Here is a 20,937-nt window from a genome sequence, read left to right on the forward strand (position 1 = left end):
AAAAAAATTAAATAAATCATAAAAATTGGTGATTATTTGGAGATCGTACGATGCGGTCTGGTGTGACGTAGGCTTAGAAAAACATTTTCTTTATCGTGCCAACGTTTCGATCTTTATTGAGATCATCTTCAGGGCCTGGGATTTATAAATATTGCTTATATTATACAAATACATGTAGGATGTGAAAAAAAATGAATTTGTACAATTGTTCGTGTTGCATCGTGTTGAGAGTGCGACACAATAATGACACATCTACACAGAAAACAAACACTTTGAGTGAGTACAAATACTTTGATTGAGACTAAAATTTCTAGAATTGTATAAATTCATTTTTTTCACATCCTGAATGTATTTGTACAATTTAAGCAATGTTTATAATCCCTGGCCCTGATGATGATCTCAATAAAGATCGAACGTTGGCACGATAAAAAAAAAGTTTTTCTAAACTTACTTCACCCCAGACCGCATCTCACGATCTCCAAATAATCATCAACTAACGATCACTAAACAACACACATATAAAAAATATAAAAATTAGGTTTCCACACTAGAATAATAAGACATTTTTGACTTGCGGCACAATTTTGCTGCCAATAAATTACGAATTTAGATGATTGTAAAAAATAATTTGCAAATTATAATTTGCACTGAATGAAAAAAAAATTTCAAATCCAGAAGAAAATATTAAGGATTTAATAATATTAAGAACATCATTGTGTGATATTAACCATTGAAAAATGTAACTGACCCAATAACAGTCAAGATTTATCAATTTTACAGATTTGCAGGAATATTTTTCTTTTTGAAAACGTATCACGTATCATCAACGTATAATAATCAAGGTTACTAAATCCGCTGTGTTTAAAATATGTTTGGCCCATTGCAGTTCATATTTTTAAGACTGTGTATTTATAAATATATAAATAACTGAATGCACCATTATTATATTGCTTGCAATTTATTAAAGAAAATAACAACTAACTACAAAGAAATTAGTAATTTTAACACTTAACTAACTTACAAAATAGCAAATAATTTCACTTTTTTTAAATGAATAAAAACAAAATCAAAGTTAGAATTTTAATAACTTGTCTAATGCATATAAATCTATTTAGTTGTTCATTTCTATTAAATCTTCGTTTTTTTACAAATAAAATAAATAATCAGTATTGCCTTTGAGGCAAGTTGCAACTTGGAGATAGACCCGTTTCTTCCGTTGCACAAAATCTATTTTATTAAAACTCCGGAAATTTGTCCAAAAATATAGACTTATTGTATATTAAATGGTGAATATCCTGTACTGCTGTTGAATCGCACGAACACATGGGGGATATTTCGAATTGTTTACACGCCCCATGAACCGACCAGAATTATGTTTTTTTTTTTTTTTTTGTTTTTTTTTTTAATGTTAGTATACCTGAAAATGGAATTGAACTATTAATTCTATTTGTCACCGTCGTGGAAAATCTTATTGTCTGTGCTTCTTTTTGTGTGTGCTTCCATATAGTGACCCACTGTTTTCTATCTTCCCCTATTAACTTTTTTATATGGGTTCGAGGGCGTTTATTTACGTTCCGTTACGGTTTTAATAACAATTTTAAAAACAGGATGGGATTAATATAACCCCCAACTTGATAAAAGCAAACACAGGATTACAAGGAAATGAAGATAGTTGCGAAGGATGCCTTGAAGGACCATATGATGGACTTAGACGTATAAGTCTTCTTCATTTCACGGCTTCTTCACTTCCTTGTAATCCTGTGTGTACTTTTTCCAAGTTGAGGGTTATATTAATCCCATCCTGTTTTTAAAATTGTTATTAAAAACTTAACGTAAAGTAAATAAACGTCCTAGAATCCATATAAAAAAGGTTAATAGGGTAAAAGCACACGCAGTATTACAAGGAAATGAAGAAGCCGACTAGTTGCGAAGGATGCCTTGAATCCTTGCAATTTTTGAATTGTAATCCTGAGTGTGCTTTTTCCAAGTTGAGGATTATATTAATCCCATCCTGTTTTTAAAATTGTCATTAAAAATTTTGCCTGGTCAATAAAAAAAATTTATTTAAATAGAATTAAGTGGAAGTTGACTGTCATAAATGCATCATTTTTAATGCCACATTGTCATCATGTCTATATAATCAATTCTAGTCCTTGTTGTTTCGCGTGATTATTCCAGCAGCATTTATTCAGCCTATATTTATCCTCTTTTTTCCCCCCTATTATGATATTCGGGTGACCCCGATTCTTGTAGTGGATTGGCTGGTCATAATCTACCAACGGTTTATATGGTTATCCTTTCAAAATAAGAAACAAATGAGTTGGGCAGGCATTATATTAGCTATAATGCGCCTATGTAGCTATTTACGTTGTAATTCGTACTGGTTTTCTACGAGTTACTGAACAAAATATACAATAAATTGGATAATATTTGTTTTCTTTAACTAGAAGAAAATTTATATATGGCTGAGTGACCGAGAAAAAACAAAGAAGATATGTTTTGCCAAACGAGGTCCGACTTGAAACGGAACGTAATTGGCTTGAGACGAACTACCAAAGTCGAACTTTTTCTTCTTGTTGGCTTTCTTTTGCTGGAACCAATTTCGGAACGGAATATTGCACGCTGCATCATAACCCGGTTCATTTGATTGTTTGCCAATAAACCCCGAAACGGCGCTGGAACTATAGACAACCTGTTGAGGGTTGAAAATTCATTCGGCCGTTCAAGAAAAGGCGTCTCGTTCCAAAACAAGTATCGGCATATTTTTTCATTCTAACGTGAATTTATAATTCACTTTTCTCGTCGCGAACCGTCGATAAAATCACAGCTCTTTTTTATCTGCCGTTGTCTGTTCGGATCCGGCGGATGAGACAAACGAGGGGGAAAGGCAGGAATATCCGCGGTTAGAACTACGCCCGTTTTCAGGAAAAGTGTCGTGTCAGCATTTTCCCTATGAGACGTGCATGACATCAAAGACGCCTCCCTGTCGAACGGCTCATTTACCTCGGAAAGGCTGGGGTCCGTAATGGCGTGAAAATTTAACCTAGTTGTCCGTCCGGTCGTCACTTTTCTCCAACCGGTCACCTCGATAAAACACGATGACGACCTTACGCGCGATTTGCAAGTTGATCCGCGGAAGTCTCTTTCTATGTTACGGTAATCACTCTCCTTTTATAAAATCTTTAGTCGAACCCTGATTACACGAAAAATGGCAAAAAGGAGAGAAAATTCGAAAGGTAGATTGCGATGGGGAGTTGTTGTCGGAGTGGATCGAAGTCACGATAACGCAAGGGGTTAGTGGAGCGGCGTATTTAGCCGAAGATCGTGGGTTCGGATCCCGCTCGTGACACTGACTTTTTTATCTCAACTAAAAACCTTAATTAATTGAAAGATATTAATTAGTCAAGCGGACCACGAAACTAGTGAAGTTAATAAGTTTAAATGAAGTATACCTTCACTAATGCTCTCCGTGGCCATTTCATTTGTTGCCATGAATCAAATAGATTACACGACATTTGAAAATGGCAAAAAGGAGGGAAAATTCAAAAGGTGGGTTGAGTTGGGAAGTTAGTGTCCGAGTGGATCGAGGTCACAATAGATCAAGTGGTCGAGCAGCGGCGTATCTAGCCGAAGGTCGTGGGTTCGAATCCCGCTCGTGACACTGACTTTTTTATCTCAACTAAAAACCTTAATTAATTGAAAATTATTATTATAAAATACATCACATTTCATATATTTCTGACATGAAGTAGGGGGGTGTTTGATCTTGTTCGATGTAAAATTCAATTCCTTGATTCTTGCTGGTGTGCTTCATGGTGCGTTTTGGCTCAGACATTTACAAGATGTACACAGGTGTTATTCCATCTCATTCTTAAATCAATTAAATCAGCACCCTAACATTTGCAGACTATACCTCTCCACACCTTCGACAATATATTTCTCGAGTATTGATTTGAAGGGATAATATTGAAATTTAACCAATAAAAGTCCAACCACATAACCTCCAGGCAAAAAATCCCGCCCCCAACTGTGGACAAGAAGCGGTACCTAGTATATAGGACAGTACATCGATAAACATCAGTCGTGGAATTCCAGGAGAAAACTAAAAAGTAAAGAAGTTTTGAAAAAAAAATGCAAAGTTCTTTCACAACTTCTTGATAAACGCTCTAACTTACATTTCATAAAAAAAGGCTCCTTTATAAAACCTCAGTGAAGCTGATATGAACTTGTGGACTGGAAAAATCGGGTTCGACCAAAACTTTCCAATTCCGTCGCGTCCAAACTGCCCAATCAATAGTCTTCAGAAAAATTCTTGATCCTTCTTTTTATATATTCGACTAAACTACCCATGAAAAACTAAATATTCCGTTTTTCCCGAGATTTAATGCCCCCGTAACCGAAAATTTTATTAAATACTCCCAACCAAATAAATCCTCAAATCCATGAAGTAGCGTCCCGACGATTTACCGTAAACCCTCCTCACCGAAAGAGGCGATGACTGCAAGATCTATCTAGTCACAGAGATTAATTGTTAATTTTCACTTACAAAACTGAATAAGCAAAATGTTTAACTTCGTTGTAGAACACGGAAGAAGGTGGAATCAACACCGAAAGCCTGGCATAGTTTCAATACCATAATTTTCATTGGACCACATCTCCGATCACACCAAATATAACATTAAACAATAACTATAAATAATTTAAGTAATTAATATAAGTACAAATACTTTGATTGAGTCTAAAATTTCTATCATTGTATAAATTCGTTTTTCACATCTTACATGTATTTGTATAATTTAAACAATGTTTATAAATCCCAGGACCTGAAGATGATCTCAATAAAGATCGAAACGTGGCGCTATAAAGAAAACGTTTTTCTACGTCACACCAACAATAAGTTACGATAATGTAAATAAGTGTTCATATTTGTTAACCTTGTAAATTAATAATAATAGTTTCACAGTCGCGATGAAAGTGGGACATAATCTTCAAATTCGAACGTATTCTCTCAAATTGGTCTTTTTCACCAGATTTTTAATACTAAATCACAAAACAGATACATAATAAATTTAGTAATTTCAAACACACATGTTCCCAGGAGTACAAGAGTGGGTTTTCTATTGATGATCGATGGGAGACGAATCAATAAGAAATTAAACACGTTAACGATCGGCGTAAATGTCTATTGGGCTTGCCCTTAATAAAAAAATTAAGCGTGTGGATAAAGCACGAAGCGCGATGTCGATGCGTTTTAAGTTATTTTCTACCGACGCTTAAAATATAACACATCTAAAATTGGCAAGAACTTTATTTACTTCAAAGTAAAAGCAGTTTAGACAGCCAATTTCTTAACAAAAAATCAATTGATTATATATTCTATAATTTTTATTTACTACTACATCTGGCTGTGTAAATCACAAAATAATGTGTGGTGATTAGTGACCGTCAATCGATAATTATTCAAAAATCGTGAGATATGATCTGGTGTGATATAGGTTTCAGAAAAACATTTTCTTTATCGTGCCAACGTTTCGATCTTTATTGAGATCATCTTCAGGGCCTGGGATTTACAAACATTGTTTACATTTGACAAATACATTTAGGATGTGGAAAAGAGAATTTATACAATGCAAAATATATTTTCTATATTCAATCAAAGTATTTCTACTCACTCAAAGTGTTTGTCTTCTGTGTAATTGTGCCATTCTTGCGTGTCGTGTTGAGATACATCCCAATATCTGGACAAGAGAGTAAAGCAACATATCTATGATTGCAAAAAACCCAAGCAAAATCCTACAGCACTCGCTACCCACCATTTTGAACACCAACACAATTTCGACTTCAAAAATCCAAAAATGTTACATACAGAACAAAACAAACATAAACATAATTTCTTAAAAATGGTTTATATCAACAGAGATAAACACAGCATCAATTACAGGAAAGATACATGTAAACTCAGTCCCAGCTACGCCAATATCATTAATCAAATCCAATATAGTTAACATACATATATCATTACATTACATTCCACACATGAAATACTTTTCATAGTCTAATTGTCCAACAATTTAGCTTTCCCTTTCCTATTTATCACTTTCTATATAATCCTGAAAGGATAATCTGGCCGAACCATTACCAACACATTGTTTCCCTTCGTCGTTTCTTTTCACCTCAAAGAAGCCGACTCCTTATACAAAAATTTCTTTCTATACCGACTTCCTTCCCCACCACTTCAAAATCCAACGTATATAAACATAAAACAGCAAAATCTCACTGGCACTCTCAACTCGACACGCAAGAATGGCACAATTACACAGAAGACAAACACTTTGAGTGAGTAAAAATACTTTGATTGAATATAAAAATATATTTTGAATTGTATAAATTCACTTTTCCACATCCTAAATGTATTTGTTAAATGTAAACAATGTTTGTAAATCCCAGGCCCTGAAGATGATCTCAATAAAGATCGAAACGTTGGCACGATAAATAAAATGTTTTTCTGAAACCTACATCACACCAGACCGCATCTCACGATTTCTGAATAATCACAAAATAATTTTGTAGTCATGAGTAACAATTGGATCATTTCATTTTGATTTCACATGAGAAATATTGTATTAATTTAAAAAAAAAGTTACATTCCTATCATCTTCCCATTCGTATTAAAACAATTGCAAAATCTTATTATCAAAAAATAATAAAATATATAAAACAATACTGATTTGCGCCTTCAAGATTTGAACAAATAAAGTAAAGGTGGTTTTAATCTTGTGTGTTTTTTTTACATTTTGGTTCTTTCATGTTTAGCTTTAAATTATTTTTAAAATTAATGATTTACGTTAGAAGAAATGAAATCGTTGAATTAAACATCTAACAGACTCAACAATTTAAAAAAAAAAATGAGAACGGTGTGGCCTACCAACATATGAAAAAGGCTTATTATATTGCAGTAATAATCCGGAAAACTTATTTGAAAATAAGAGAGGGATGAATGCATATATTTTAATTTAATCTGCCACATGTTGCAGACTTATCGTTATGGATGTATGTATTTATTAGCGAGAATGTTGGTTGAATGGGTTTGTACGAAGTCGCCCTGTTATCAAGGTTTATTTATTGGCTTATGGTACGAATAACGAATGCCATTACCAGAATATTGAATACCCTGACGGCCACATATTTTTTTTCTATTGTAAATAAGTATAAATTAGTGTGAAAGATTGACAAATAACTATATTCATCCGCGAGAATGACGAATGGTATACCATAGGTTTTCGTTGATACAGATTTTCATGGTAGTCCGTCACAAAGTATGCTTGTTTATTTTGTATGAATGATATGTTGATGCCACGTGATAATATGTGAAGGGGGTAAGGAAAGTGTCCCAGATCTAATAATCTAGAATATAAAAAATACAGAATAGAAACAAGTGGAAAACCTGATTGAGTGCCGGCTATGACTTTCTGTTTGCCAATAAAAAAGAAATATATTTTCTATGTAAAATAAAATTATATATTTAAATGGTTTCATTTGTGCTTAGTTCGCCTCTATTCTGATTTTTTAAATTAACTGTTGAATTTTTAAAATGGTTAAAAGTAATTTTAGGCTGATTTTGACCCAGATCAACCAAATTGGATACATTTTAGACTTTAAATCAGATAGACCTGCTTTGAATAAGGCGGCTTAACAACAATTAACCACTCAAGGAAACTCTATTGTCCGCTCCATTAAACTTCAATCCCATCACCAGTGACCAGAATTACTGAAACACGCTCTTTTGTCCTCAAACAACAAAGTTACTTTTAATCGACTAAACCATGATGGTTTTTTTTAAAGATAGTTGCCCTTAAGTGATAAAAACAGAGTGAGAATTAGTAAAATAATATGCGTTATGATCAAAAATATTGGAATTTTTAGGGTTAAAAAGCAGAGGTTTTTCTTTATATAACTTCAGTTCACAAGGATCGAAGCCTGCGTGCGTATTTGCCTGGTTTCTGTTCAATCTTTTAACGAGACTTTTATTATATTTGATTTAATTTGAAAATAAAAAGAAATGTGAAATTTTGCAAAGGAAATGGCTAAGACGTAAAACTCAAAGATGTAAATCAAATTACTATAAAAGTTATGTAATAATGAGTATGGTCATCGTTAATAATATACAGCTTGATATTATCAGTATATTAACATTTTTAATATAAACACAGGTTGACATGCCATAATAAATGACGATGTTGAATTTATGCTTTTAGAACGGTAATTGATTCAATGTTGTCCCTTTTATGCATTCATTATGCAAAAATTCAAATCGAATCAATTCAAAACAAAACATTCCACGTTGCCCTCCAGAAAACCATCGTTCACAGGATGTTGATGTGATAAACACGTGTCATATAATGAAGAAAACGTCTCTCATTTATAACTGATGTGTGAGAATAATAGTGACTAAAATTTTATATCGATTTTCTAGCATGGTGAGAGTTGCGTGCTGGTGTAGTGAAGAAGATGAATTCTTCTTGTGACACACAAGGCCTTTAAGAATTCCTTGCTATATATTGTTCAAAATAAGGGAATGTAAAAGAAAACACACCGACACGTCGAGTGCTAACGTAATTATTTATCGGTAAAATGATATACCACATGCACAGTAAAAATCAACAAAATTTGAAAATATAAACATTAAATATAGATATCGACCCGCATTATAAATAATTATTCTTTTTATGTAAGGTCTTGGTAACTTGGTCAATTGACCACTAAAACGTAAATGAATTATAAATAATGATTATGAGGAAACCATAGGAACAAAATTATTAAATTGTATAAACGAAAGCGTGCCATAAAATAAATGTTTCGTTCTCATGAATGACCTGGTTTTAATAATCATTAAACGTTAAATATGTCATGAGCGTATACAATATGTAATAACACAATAACAGCATACTACGACCGTAAGCCGCCCTGTTTGCTAATTGCGCTTCGATCCACCCCTATTTTTTTCCAAGAACAAAGGACTTCTTCGGCAGTGCGGACAATGTATTTGTTGGACTGCCCTCTTCCGCAAACGGGCTCACAGCCGCATGTTATATCACATTCATTTCATTTTGCAAGCAAACGAAAAGTATTCATAAATGGAGCACATTATCATATACATATGTTATATGATTATATGTTAATTATAAATATATATAATTATGTCTTTTTCAAGCTTAAACAGAATTCTCGTCCATTCGTTTGGTTTTTTCTGTCCATATAGGCCATTTTGCGAATGAAAGCATGACACACTCAATTTCATTATTCGTTTCTAAAATGATTGCCAAGTGGGGCTTTATTTTTATTTTATTTTGGGCTTAAGTTTTGCACGAAACTGTGTTTATGATTTTCAAAGTTATCTTGTAATATACACTTTATATAATATCAATAACAACTTTACAATACCAATCCACAAACAATTAAATACGTTTTTTATCTTTGTCAAAAATTGTGATAAATTTGCTCTCGGGCAGCGAAATGGAAAATTAAAAAAATTACTCTAAATTTGTTAGACACTTGAAACACTGCTGCTAGCTTTTCAAATTGTTTGATATTGTTCTATTTTTGACCTCTCGATAATAGATAAATCTGAGTTTGATCTGAGCGTTATTGCCTTAACCAAGGTAGAAAAGCAATATAATCGCAGGCGCAGCGCATGTTCCTAGTGAATCTAAATTACAATACTAGCGGTTCATGTAAAGTTTTTGCTCATATAAATCATGACCAGATCCACTTTCCGATTCTTTGGCAGGCCTCATATTTTACATCTACGTCTCTTTGGCTTTTATAGCAAATTTGAACTTTTATAAACTGGTGGGGGGGGTCGGTGGCCGCAACGGTTTGGGCGTTGACACGGCGCTCATTACTGTAAGGTCAAGGTCCCGGGTTCGAATCCAGCGGCCCTGCATCGAACCCGACGCTTACAAATGGGCTTTTTTTTACATCGGCACCCCGAGGGTTGATATAACCTCTGCTGTTGCGTTTAAAAAATAGATAAAATACTAGTATAAAAAATAAATATTCAGAAATCGTGAGATGCGGTCTGTGATGTAGGTTTCAGAAAAACATTTTCTTTGTCGTGCCAACGTTTCGATCTTTATCAGGGCTCAAAGTGTTTGTCTTCTGTGTTACCTAGAACTTTGAGCCCTGAAGATGATCTCAATAAAGATCGAAACGTTGGCACGATAAAGAAAATGTTTTTCTGAAACCTACATCACACCAGACCGCATCTCACGATTTCTGAATAATTATCGATTAACGGTCACTAATCACCACACATAAAAAATAAATTACATCTGGAATAGCAAGACTTTGAAAGACTTCTAGTATCTAGGTGAAGACAGAAAACTAACATGCTCGCAAGATGTAAGTAAGCACTTGTTCGTGGTCAACCATATATCCAATACCACAACAAGGATGTCCCCCAGGGGGTGTACTATCGCCAGTCTTATTTTTGTTGGTCGTGCCTGAACTAATTGTAGAGCTAAATAGGTGAAATCCTCACCGTAGTTTATGTGATTGACCTAGTAGTAATAATAAATAGCAAATATGATGAAATTGTTTTTCTTTTCTCTCTCTTTCATGCAAAGTGTTCTCAATTTACAAAAAAATGTGAGACAACAAAACCACCCTAATACCTTTTACAAGTAGAAGGAAGCTTAATCTAAAAGGACCCTATTTAAAAATTATAACTTTATCCAGGAATATCTCGGAATAAATTTAATTAAGAGTTTACCTAGAAGAAACATACAAAAAATGCTATAGAAAAAGCGAAGGCTGTAACAAGTGCGGGGTCAAAGATTTTGTCGTAAAATATAGGGTATAAATCCAAAAAGAGTCTACTAACTCTGGTCATATGTAGAACATTAGCATGATTGGTTTTTTCAGCAATAAACCGTTCCATACATACTTCCAAAGGATTGCATAAGAAAATGCAAATAAATGAGATGGATAAAAATATGACTGACAAAAAGAAAATACAAAACAATTTTCCCAGACCCTTCGAAATGAAAATAACAACAAGGGATGTTTAAAAAAATAAAAACTATTAAACTAATAAAGGGAGAGCTACATTTATGACCTAGTGCCTTCACACACATTGGACGGGAACCGCAAATTGGCCCGCCTCGAGGCATAGGTAAAGCGGAACTAAACCAATGGGTGGAAACAAAATGACCACACTGGATAAATTCACAATTCAAAACAATCAAAAAAATTTCTCAACATCTCAACATCTCAACCACACAACAAAAATCTACTTCTCCTCAGTATGCAAGAATTGATAAAAACAATACTGACACGTTCCCATTTAATAACAAAAACCACCTTAAAAATAGCAAAAACAGAAACCTGTAGACTCTGTCATGACGAAGCAGAGACATAACACGGCCTTTTTGACGGCTATGTTTTTGGCCGGGACCGGTACATCCTCAGCGCAAAGGTAATCTTAGGGGTCAACAATTCAGTAATGCATTTTTCGAGGCTTGGGAATAAAGAGTTAATTCCGCAATATATATTTTGGGTTCCAGTGAAAGAGGAGGAGACTTTGGTCACAAATAATCCTGAAATCACTACCAGATAACCTTCGGTATAGTTCCAGATATCCATACAGTTACATGCTTCAAGACTATGTTTCTCTATCAAATTATCTTCCTCATAAATTACATCTAGAATAGCAACACTTCGAAAGATTACTACTATATTTGCCAAGAGAGAAAAAGAATATGCTCCCAAGCTGCTTGTTTGATTGAGGTCAACATAAACTACCCTCTGATGCCCATGTTTTGAATCATAAAAATCACTACCAGATAACCAGATTTTTTTCCTTTCAATCATTACATCTGCACAAGCAAATCTTTGGAAGATTCAAGTTTTTAGTCAGCCTGAATAGGAAATGACCAAATACAGACGAATGAGGCATTCGTTGCTTACATATATATATATATACAAGCTCGGCCAGCTTAGTACGCGCTTAGTTTACGCTGATTTTTAATTAAAAATGTACATTAAATAAGGAAATAAAATTATGATGTTTTTCATTGCAAAATTTAGAGAAAAAATCGGAATACGAGCGGATGAAAGAAAATATGCTGGGTGCCAGGGGTCATTACTGAGAGCATTTCATGTAACTGTATTTAAATATATATACGCATAATGTTTAAAAAACAGAATACAATGGTTTTAAAACAAATTGTTGCTCATTAGTGCATTTTTGAAAAAACAAGCTTAAATTCTATAAAGAACTAAATAGTAATTCAGATATCGTGAGATGCGGTCGGGTGTGATGTAGGTTTCAGAAAAACATTTTCTTTATCGTGCCAACGTTTCAATCTTTTATTGAGATCATCTTCAGGGCTGAAAGTGTTTGTCTTCTGTGTAATTGTGCCATCCTTGTGTGTCGTGTTGAGAGTGCCCAATAAAAGATCGAAACGTTGGCACGATAAAGAAAATGTTTTTCTGAAACCTACATCACACCCGACCGCATCTCACGATATCTGAATTACTATCGATTAACGGTCACTAATCTCTACTCACAAAGAACTAAATTTTTTTTACAAGGAAATGCTAGTGTTAAGGATAGTTGTCAATTCTTTCAATTAATTATTACATAGAAAAGAATAAGACGTTGACTCAAGACCTTACATCGAAAGAATAATTAATTGAAAGAATTAACTTGCTCAACTGACCACTAAAACGTAAAATGGATTAATATTTAATAAATAAAAGAAGTATACTTCACTAAACAGCTCCCCGTGGACACTTCGTAAGTCGGTGAAAATCCAATCCCGATTACACGACATTCGAAAATGACAAAAAAGAGGAAAAATTCGAACGGTTGTAGGTTGAGATGGAGAGTTAGTGTCCGAGAGGATCGAAGTCACCATAGCTCAGGTGGTAGAGCAGCGGCGTATTTAGCCGAGGGTCGTGGGTTCGACTCCCGCTGGAGACACTGATTTTTTTATATCAACCAAGACCTTACATAGAAAGAATTAACTTGGTCAATTGATCACTAAAACGTAAAATGGATAATTGTCAATTACTGCCGCTTTGGTATTGGGGGCTGTTTTTATATTTTGTTTTCTGTGCAAAATTTAAATATAAAACGGTGAAATTCGAGCTACAATTAAATACATTGGTGAATTGAGAGTCCCGGTGGACTTCTTTGACTCCCGGCATTGATAAAAAAAAAAACTTCTGCATCACTTGACATGAGACTTAACCGGGCTTCTCTGAATGAAAGTCGGGGTTTCTTCACTGATTTCAACTCAAAGCCCTGTTTAATCATCAATTGGACTGAGTCATTCTTCGAAGATTCTCTCCGCTCCACGGACCAGCTCGTTAATTGAGTCGTAGATTGACACCCCACCGTTGTGAAAAATTCAAACCTTCGTTTTTCCTCTTTTTCACAATTTATCCTTTGATTTATCGTCTCCTAGGCGACGCCTTTTTAAAAAGGGAGAATAAAATTTAAAAACTGCGTATTGAGAGAAGGTAAGTGTGTATAAAATCAGTGAAATTCTTATACAAAGGTTTTCCTTACCTTCCTTCCTCAAGGTATGAAACCTTGTTGAGTTGTGATTTTTATTGTTGAACTTTTTCCGCAATTTTATTATACTCAACGATCTCAACGAAGACCTAACATAGAAAGAATAATTAATTGAAAGAATTAACTTGGTCAATTGAACACTAAAACGAAAAAAAAATCAACAATTCTGTATATTTTGTTTACTATTCAGTATTACATCAATAATAATAATAATAATAATAATAATAATAATAATAATAATAATAATAATAATAATTCGGAAATCGTGAGATGCGGTCTGGTGTGATGTAGGTTTCAGAAAAACATTTTCTTTATCGTGCCAACGTTTCGATATTTATTGAGATCATCTTCAGGGCCAGGGATTTACAAATCCTACATACATTTAACAAATACATGTAGGATTTGTACTCACTCAAAGCGTTTGTTTTCTGCGTAATTGTGCCATTCTTGCATGTCGTGTTGAGAGTGCCAGTGAGATATTGCTGCTTTATGTTTATATATGTTGGATTTTGAAGGAGTGGGGAAGGAAGTCGGTATAGAAAGACATTTTTGTACAAGGAGTCTGCTTCTTTGATTTGAAAAGAGCCGACGAAGGGAAAAAACGTTGGTAATAGTTCGGCCAGATTATCCTGATTGAATATATAAAAAAAATATTTTTGCATTGTATAAATTTACTTTTTCCGCATCCTACATGTATTTGTTAAATTTAAACAATGTTTGTAAATCCCAGGCCCTGAAGATGATCTCAATAAAGATCGAAACATTGGCACGATAAAGAAAATGTTCTTTTGAAACCTACATCACACCTGACCGCATCTCTCAATTTTCGAATAATCATCGACTAACGGTCACTAATCACCACACAATCCAAAAAATATTTTTTACATTCAATCAAAGTGTTTCTATTCTCTCAAAGTGTTTGTTTTCTGTGTAATTGTGCCATTCTTGCGTGTCGTATTGTGAGTTCCAGTGAGATATTGCTGTTTTATGTTTATATACGTTGGATTTTGAAGGGGTGGGGAACGAAGCCAGTATAGAAAGACATTTTTGTATTAGGTGAGGAGTCGGCTTCTTTGAGGTGAAAAGAGCCGACGATGGGAAAAAACGTTGGTAATGGTTCGGCCAGATTATCCTTTCAGGATTATACAGACGGGGATAATTAGGAAAAAGAAAAATTAGACTATGTAAAAATGTTTCATATGTGGAATGCAATGAATGTTTTATATGTTATATGTTTTGTGCGATATGATGATATATGTGTATTATCGATATTGAATTTGATTAATGTTATTGGCGTAGCTGCGACTAAGTTTACATGTGTATGTTCTGTAATTGATGCTGTGTTTATCTCTGTTGATGTAAACCATTTCTAAAAAATTACGTTTTTTCTGTGTAATACTTTTGGATTGTTGAATTCGAAATTGTGTTTCAAAATGGTGGGTAGCGACTGCTGTAGGATTTTGCTTGGGTTTTTTGCAGTCATAGATATGTTGCTTTACTCTCTTATCCAGATATTGGGATGTAAGACCGATATAAGTTGCCAGACAGTTTAAACAATTGATTTTGTAAATTACCTAAGGCTTATTTGTAACTGGTATGGGATCTTTAATTTTGGAAAAGTGCGTGAATTGTTTTATAGTTTTAAAATGTTATTTTAAAGTTATCAGAAGAGAGAAATGTGTTTAATTTATGTGATAGGTCTTGAATGAATGGCATGGAAATGTATGGTTTATTTGCATTTGATAGGTTTGATGTAGTATTATTTGTAATAGTGGATGGTGTTAGTGTTGAGTTGTAGCTGTTGAAATTAATCTTAATTATATTAATCTATAACACTTGAGATGGTTCAGTCAGCCTTATAACAAAGCGAGAATTGGCGACCCATTATTTAAAGAACCTATGAAATAAATAAAATATAGGCATACTAATTAACATTGTCTATATTGATATTTTATTAGACCACAGATGGCTGTTATTTATCGGTATTTAATCAACGTTTCCACATCTCGGCCGTTTATATACGAAAGAGAGGTCGTACCAAGGGTGGAAAACAAATGCGAAATCCATATCCCCCTATTGAATAAGTTGGGTCAACGTACTTTCTCAGCGAGAGTGTTCTCCTCGAATGTAGGACGGTCCATCTTCATTACACAGACCGGACACCAATATCGTTAGGGAAAACTACTAGAAGTGGGTGTGCCCATCCTTGAACACCTGTCAACCGTCGGTTATATTAAAGTTTCGGTAACACCGAGTAGCCAGCCTCCCACGCTTTGGCCCGTGTCCAGAACACAACACGGTTTTATGACTGCAGTTGACGGATGTTCTCTCTTAATTTCCGTTCGTATATTAGTTTTTACGATAAAGTCAGACACACCTCTGCGCCTCTCCGGGTCGTTAGACCTAGATGTTTAAAAAAATAGCATCGTTTTACCCTTTGATTTGTGACTTTTTTTCGACGCTGTCGCGGACCACACAAATATGTATAACATAATTAATTCGCCAGGACAGACTTGTGGTTTTACTTAGAATAAACAATAATCTATATCGAAATGCAATTAATAATCATGTCTAATTCATTAGATCAATGTTTAAAACCACCAAATATGGCATTATTGTCTTTTACATTTTTAAACGTCACATAATTTTGTGCAAATAACAAGTCAAATAATGTTTTTTTCGGGATTAGAAAAAACATATTCTTTATCGTCCCAACGTTTCGATGTCTATGGAGATCATCTTCAGGGCATCATCGCACTCTCAACACGATACACAATAATGACACATCTACACAGAACACTAACACTTTGAGTGAGTACAAATACTTTGATTGAGTCTAAAATTTCTAGCTATGTATAAATTCACTTTTGTCACATCCTACATGTATTTGTAATAGTTAAACAATGTTAATAAATCCCAGGCCCTGAAGATGATCTCAATAAAGATCGAAACGTTGGAAGTTTGGAACGATAAGGAAAATGTTTTTCTAAACCCTACGTCACACCAGACCGCATCTCATGACCTCCAAATAATAATTTTTCTTTTGTTTTTATTGTACTTGTGCTTTTCCTACCAAGGCATCCCTACTCATTCACAAAAAGAAAAATGTTCATATGTTTAAACATACACTTGCCCGCAGTAAGTTTGGGGCGTACAGCGTAACCGTACAAAGACTCAACCACTGAAACCGAGCCTACTAATCAAGTTCCTTGATGAACTAGGACTTACCGTGTGCTTTAAGCACAAAACGTGGAATAAAAAGCTCTTAAAGGGCGCAGTATAATACACACCCCGTCTAAAACGTCCATTAATCTATGTTTAAACATAACATTATTTGTGTGTTATGTTTATAGTGAACAATATAACAACAAATATAAAGTAACCCATGAGTGTCGATATTAAATACTTTACACCAGTGTTTCCCAACGTGGGACCTACGACCCATGGGGGGAGGAATTAGGTTTTAGATTATTAGTCAACTATTTGCCGACTCTCATTCATCATTTATTGAAAAATCATGGAATATAGTAGCTTCTGTTCGCCATGAAATAGCTGAATTTATTTGTCGGACCTCTGGTTATTCCGATCCTCAGCATTTTGTGCTATTTTTCAATACCAAGTAATTATTACTGACGGTATCTTATTTTCACGGCGTTTCAAGTAAGGCTTATCGAAATCGCTGCAGTAATTTAAATTATGGTTCGTCAAAATATTTTTAAAGTCTCTCTTTTTCATAGTATATTTTATTAAAATTCCAAATAAATTATAAAATGTATATTAAATTGGTAAGTTATATTAATTTAGTTTGTAAAGATTCAAATTCTAGAATAATGAAAAAAAAAAATGTTTTTATAATTTAGCGTTAATATTAATTTGCAGATTTATACGAGCTATTCTTAATTTTAAACAGGAAAAATACAAACTTAAAACTAAAATTTTAATAAATATTAAATAACTCCATAAATGTAATGTTATAGGCTTATATTACACTGGCTTTTGCACATCGACATCCTCTTCAGTTTACTCTAAATCTATAAAGCAACGAATTGAAATCAATATGCGGCGTTTCGATTTTTATATACAAACAATACTGTGCAATTTATAATCGGTATCTTTTTGTATCAAAAGTTTGATGTTAAATGAAATTTATGAGCCCGAGACCCATAATTTAAGAAATAAACCTATTTAATCGCACAAAACCTGATAATCAAGATAAACGTAAAGGATGATTTTCCTACTGAACAAAACATCGCAATATTTCAGATGAAATAATATTAATTAGCGTTTTGCTATTGCGAACTAATATAATTGATTTATGAGGCGAATAAAAATAAATAGAATGAAATGCATTCCGAGAATTATATTTCTATTTTTTTTTTTTTTTTTTGACTTCATTTATTTATATCTACAACTGTACATGCATGATATACAACCAGCAGATTGGATTTCAGACTGTGTGTTTGGCATTATGGGCGTTATAGAGAAAGCTACCCATTGGCAGCCGCTCTGGATTAATGAAATTATATTAATCATTTAAGAGGTCTCTTATCCATATTCTTTTCAGACGTTTACGTGGTAATTGTGGGGAATGGAGTAATTGTATTTGTGTGTTGGTGTGATTTTGTAATTTACTATGAAAACGTCTGTAATATGTTTTGATGGATGAAAAAACTGTTGGGATTTGAAGATCTCTGTGAAGTGTATTATTGTTTACATAAAATGGGGCAGAAACAATTAGTCTTAAAATTTTGGATTGAAAACTTTGTAATCTTTGAATATTGGAATACTTGGCCGATCCATATACTTGGCACCCATACATCCAAATTGGTTTGAGTAGGTATGTGTATGTCGAAAGTTTTGATTTTAATGGTAATTTTGATTGTCTGTTGAGTAGGTAATAAAGAATTTTAAATCGTTTGTTCAGTGTCTGTTTTTTTAATCGTGTGTGTGGATTCCAAGTTAGTCTTCTATCAAATGTAAGTCCTAAATAGTTAACTTTGTCGGATTGTTAATTTATTTCTATTGTTTTATTTCTATTTAAAACAAAAATTTACATGTGAAAAACTGCATTTTATCTGATATTTTGTTAAATTTGGAAATACCAATGAAGTTAGGAAGATTTTTCTTTTTGATAAAATAAGGTTATATCAGGTCTACGAATTTCACTGAAATTGACTTTTTACTTTTGCTGGATATTAACTAATGCCTCGCAAATATTTTTCTTCGATGCACCTGTTAAAATGGGAACAGTCAACCATTTTGCGATGAAGTATAATTTGGATCTACCAGATGTTCTTTTTTAGAGTACTTTGGACTTGAATCTCAGGTGTGGTGTTCCAACAAACACTTTAGCATCCACCAACTACAGCTATTTTTTTTTCTGGGTTCGTTACAGGAGGACAAAACTCTTTAATCGCACGACACTTGATAATCGAGATCGAAACAAGACATGATTTTCGTACTGAAAAACATAGCAATATTTCATATGAAATATTAATTAGTATTTTGCTATTGCGGTCTCGTATAACTGATTTTTCAGGTAAAGGAAAATAAATATTCAATAAAAAAATAGCATAAAATACAATCCGAGAATCGTATTACTTTCTAAAATTATAATTTACATGAGGAAAATTGCATTTTATCTGACATTTTGTTAAATTTAAAAATTTCAACCAAATCCATTGGATTTTTGCTCTTTTCGAGAAATAACGTTTTATCAGATCTACTGACTTCACTAAAATTTACTATTTTTTACATTAGATATTATTTAATGCCCAGCAAATATTTTTCAACGATGCACCTATTAAAGTGTAAAAATCAACAGTTTCGAGATGAAGTACACTATCACATGCCCCTTCTAAAAGTACTTTGGGCTTGAATCTTAGGTGTCGCGTTCTAACAACCTTTTAGCGACCACTAACGACCGCTATTTAATAAAAATAAAATAAAATAAAAAATTCTTATTGATTCGATCTTACCAGTCTCTTTATATCGGTAGGGTAAAGGAGTGTAACTTATTTTAAAAATTGAAGAACATCACAAGATAAGTTCCAGATCAAATTATTTTAACTCTGATATCAGTTCCAACGCCCTAAACGCGGAATATGGATTACGAGGTTTTAAAAGAATTTGATTACTTTTTTAAATCAATTATTCTATACTGATTTTCCAAATAATTTTTTTACTTTATTCCGTGAGCATTTTAATATTATATATTATGTACGTTCGGTTGAGGGGTGGGTTTGAAGGGATTTGAAAAAGTCTAAGTGGGTCATGGCACAAAAAAGTTTGGGAAACACTGGTTTATACTATAAATGTGGTAATTTAATATATTTTCTTTTGGTTAATTTTATATAAATTTTGTCCATTTTTGATCCAGCACAAGGCAAGATCAGCGTATTATATCATCTTCTAAATACAAAATTATTTTATTTATTCACCTGTACATACATCATATATACAAATCTGCGTGCGTGTCTACTGCACGCTATAATACGTCACCGTACTCAAGGTCCTCCTACCTGATAGATTACGAATTTCTGTGACAAGTGGAACGATAAAAATTCAATTATGACTTTTTTTAATGGAGTTGGGTTTTCCCATTACCCATGGGCCTAATAACCCAACAGTGGAAAATACTGGTAAGTTGACATAAGTCGAATGAATCCGGAAGCCCCGGCACCCCGAACGACGAAAGAAATACGAGGGACGCACCTTTAACATTTTTTTAAAATCTCTTTCAATTAATTAAGATTTTTAGTTGAGATAAAAAGTCAGTGTCTCGAGCGGGATTCGAACCCACGATCTTTTTCATTTTTCAAATGTCAAATTCAAAAGATGGGGTTGAGATGGGAAAAATTATTAGTTAGCTCAAGTGGTAGAGCAGCGGCGTATTAAGCCGAAGATCGTGGGTTCGAATCCCGCTCGTGCCATTGACTTTTTTATCTCCACTAAAAATCTTAATTAATTGTAATATATTAATTGGTCAAGGGGACCACGAAATTAGTGAATTTAATGATTTCAAATGAAGTATACTTCATTAAAGCTCTCCGTGGCCATTTCATTTGTCGCCTAGAATCCAATCCGATTACACGACATTTGAAAAATGGCAAAAGGAGGGAAAACTCAAAAGGTGGGGTTGAGACAGGAAGTTGGTGTCCGAGTGGATCGAGGACGCGATAGCTCAAGTGGCGGCGTATATAGCCGAAGGTCGTGGGTTCGAATACCGCTCGTGACACGGACTTTTTAATCTCAACTAAAAACCTTAATTAAGTTTAATATATTAATTGGTCAAGGGGACCACGAAATTAGTGAATTTAATGATTTAAAATGAATTATACTTCACTTAAGCTCTC

The 20,937-nt window shown here is 33.6% G+C and overlaps 1 protein-coding gene across 4 annotated transcripts in view; it reads right to left on the reverse strand.

Moving 5' to 3' along the window:
- LOC106663679 (adenylate cyclase type 8-like) overlaps positions 1–20,937 on the reverse strand; it is a 261,838-nt gene that overhangs the window by 177,336 nt on the left and 63,565 nt on the right. The window contains exon 2 of one of the 4 annotated variants that reach the window (XM_024227503.1): positions 13,577–13,671. The exons of the other annotated variants lie outside the window; for them this stretch is intronic. The gene's annotated coding sequence lies outside the window, so the exon portion shown is untranslated. The remainder of the gene's footprint in view (positions 1–13,576; positions 13,672–20,937) is intronic. 4 annotated transcript variants of the gene reach the window in all.

The sequence above is a fragment of the Cimex lectularius genome, unplaced genomic scaffold (assembly GCF_000648675.2).
Source record: "Cimex lectularius strain Harlan isolate CLEC.00 unplaced genomic scaffold, Clec_2.1 scaffold116, whole genome shotgun sequence".
Lineage (NCBI taxonomy): Eukaryota > Metazoa > Arthropoda > Insecta > Hemiptera > Cimicidae > Cimex > Cimex lectularius.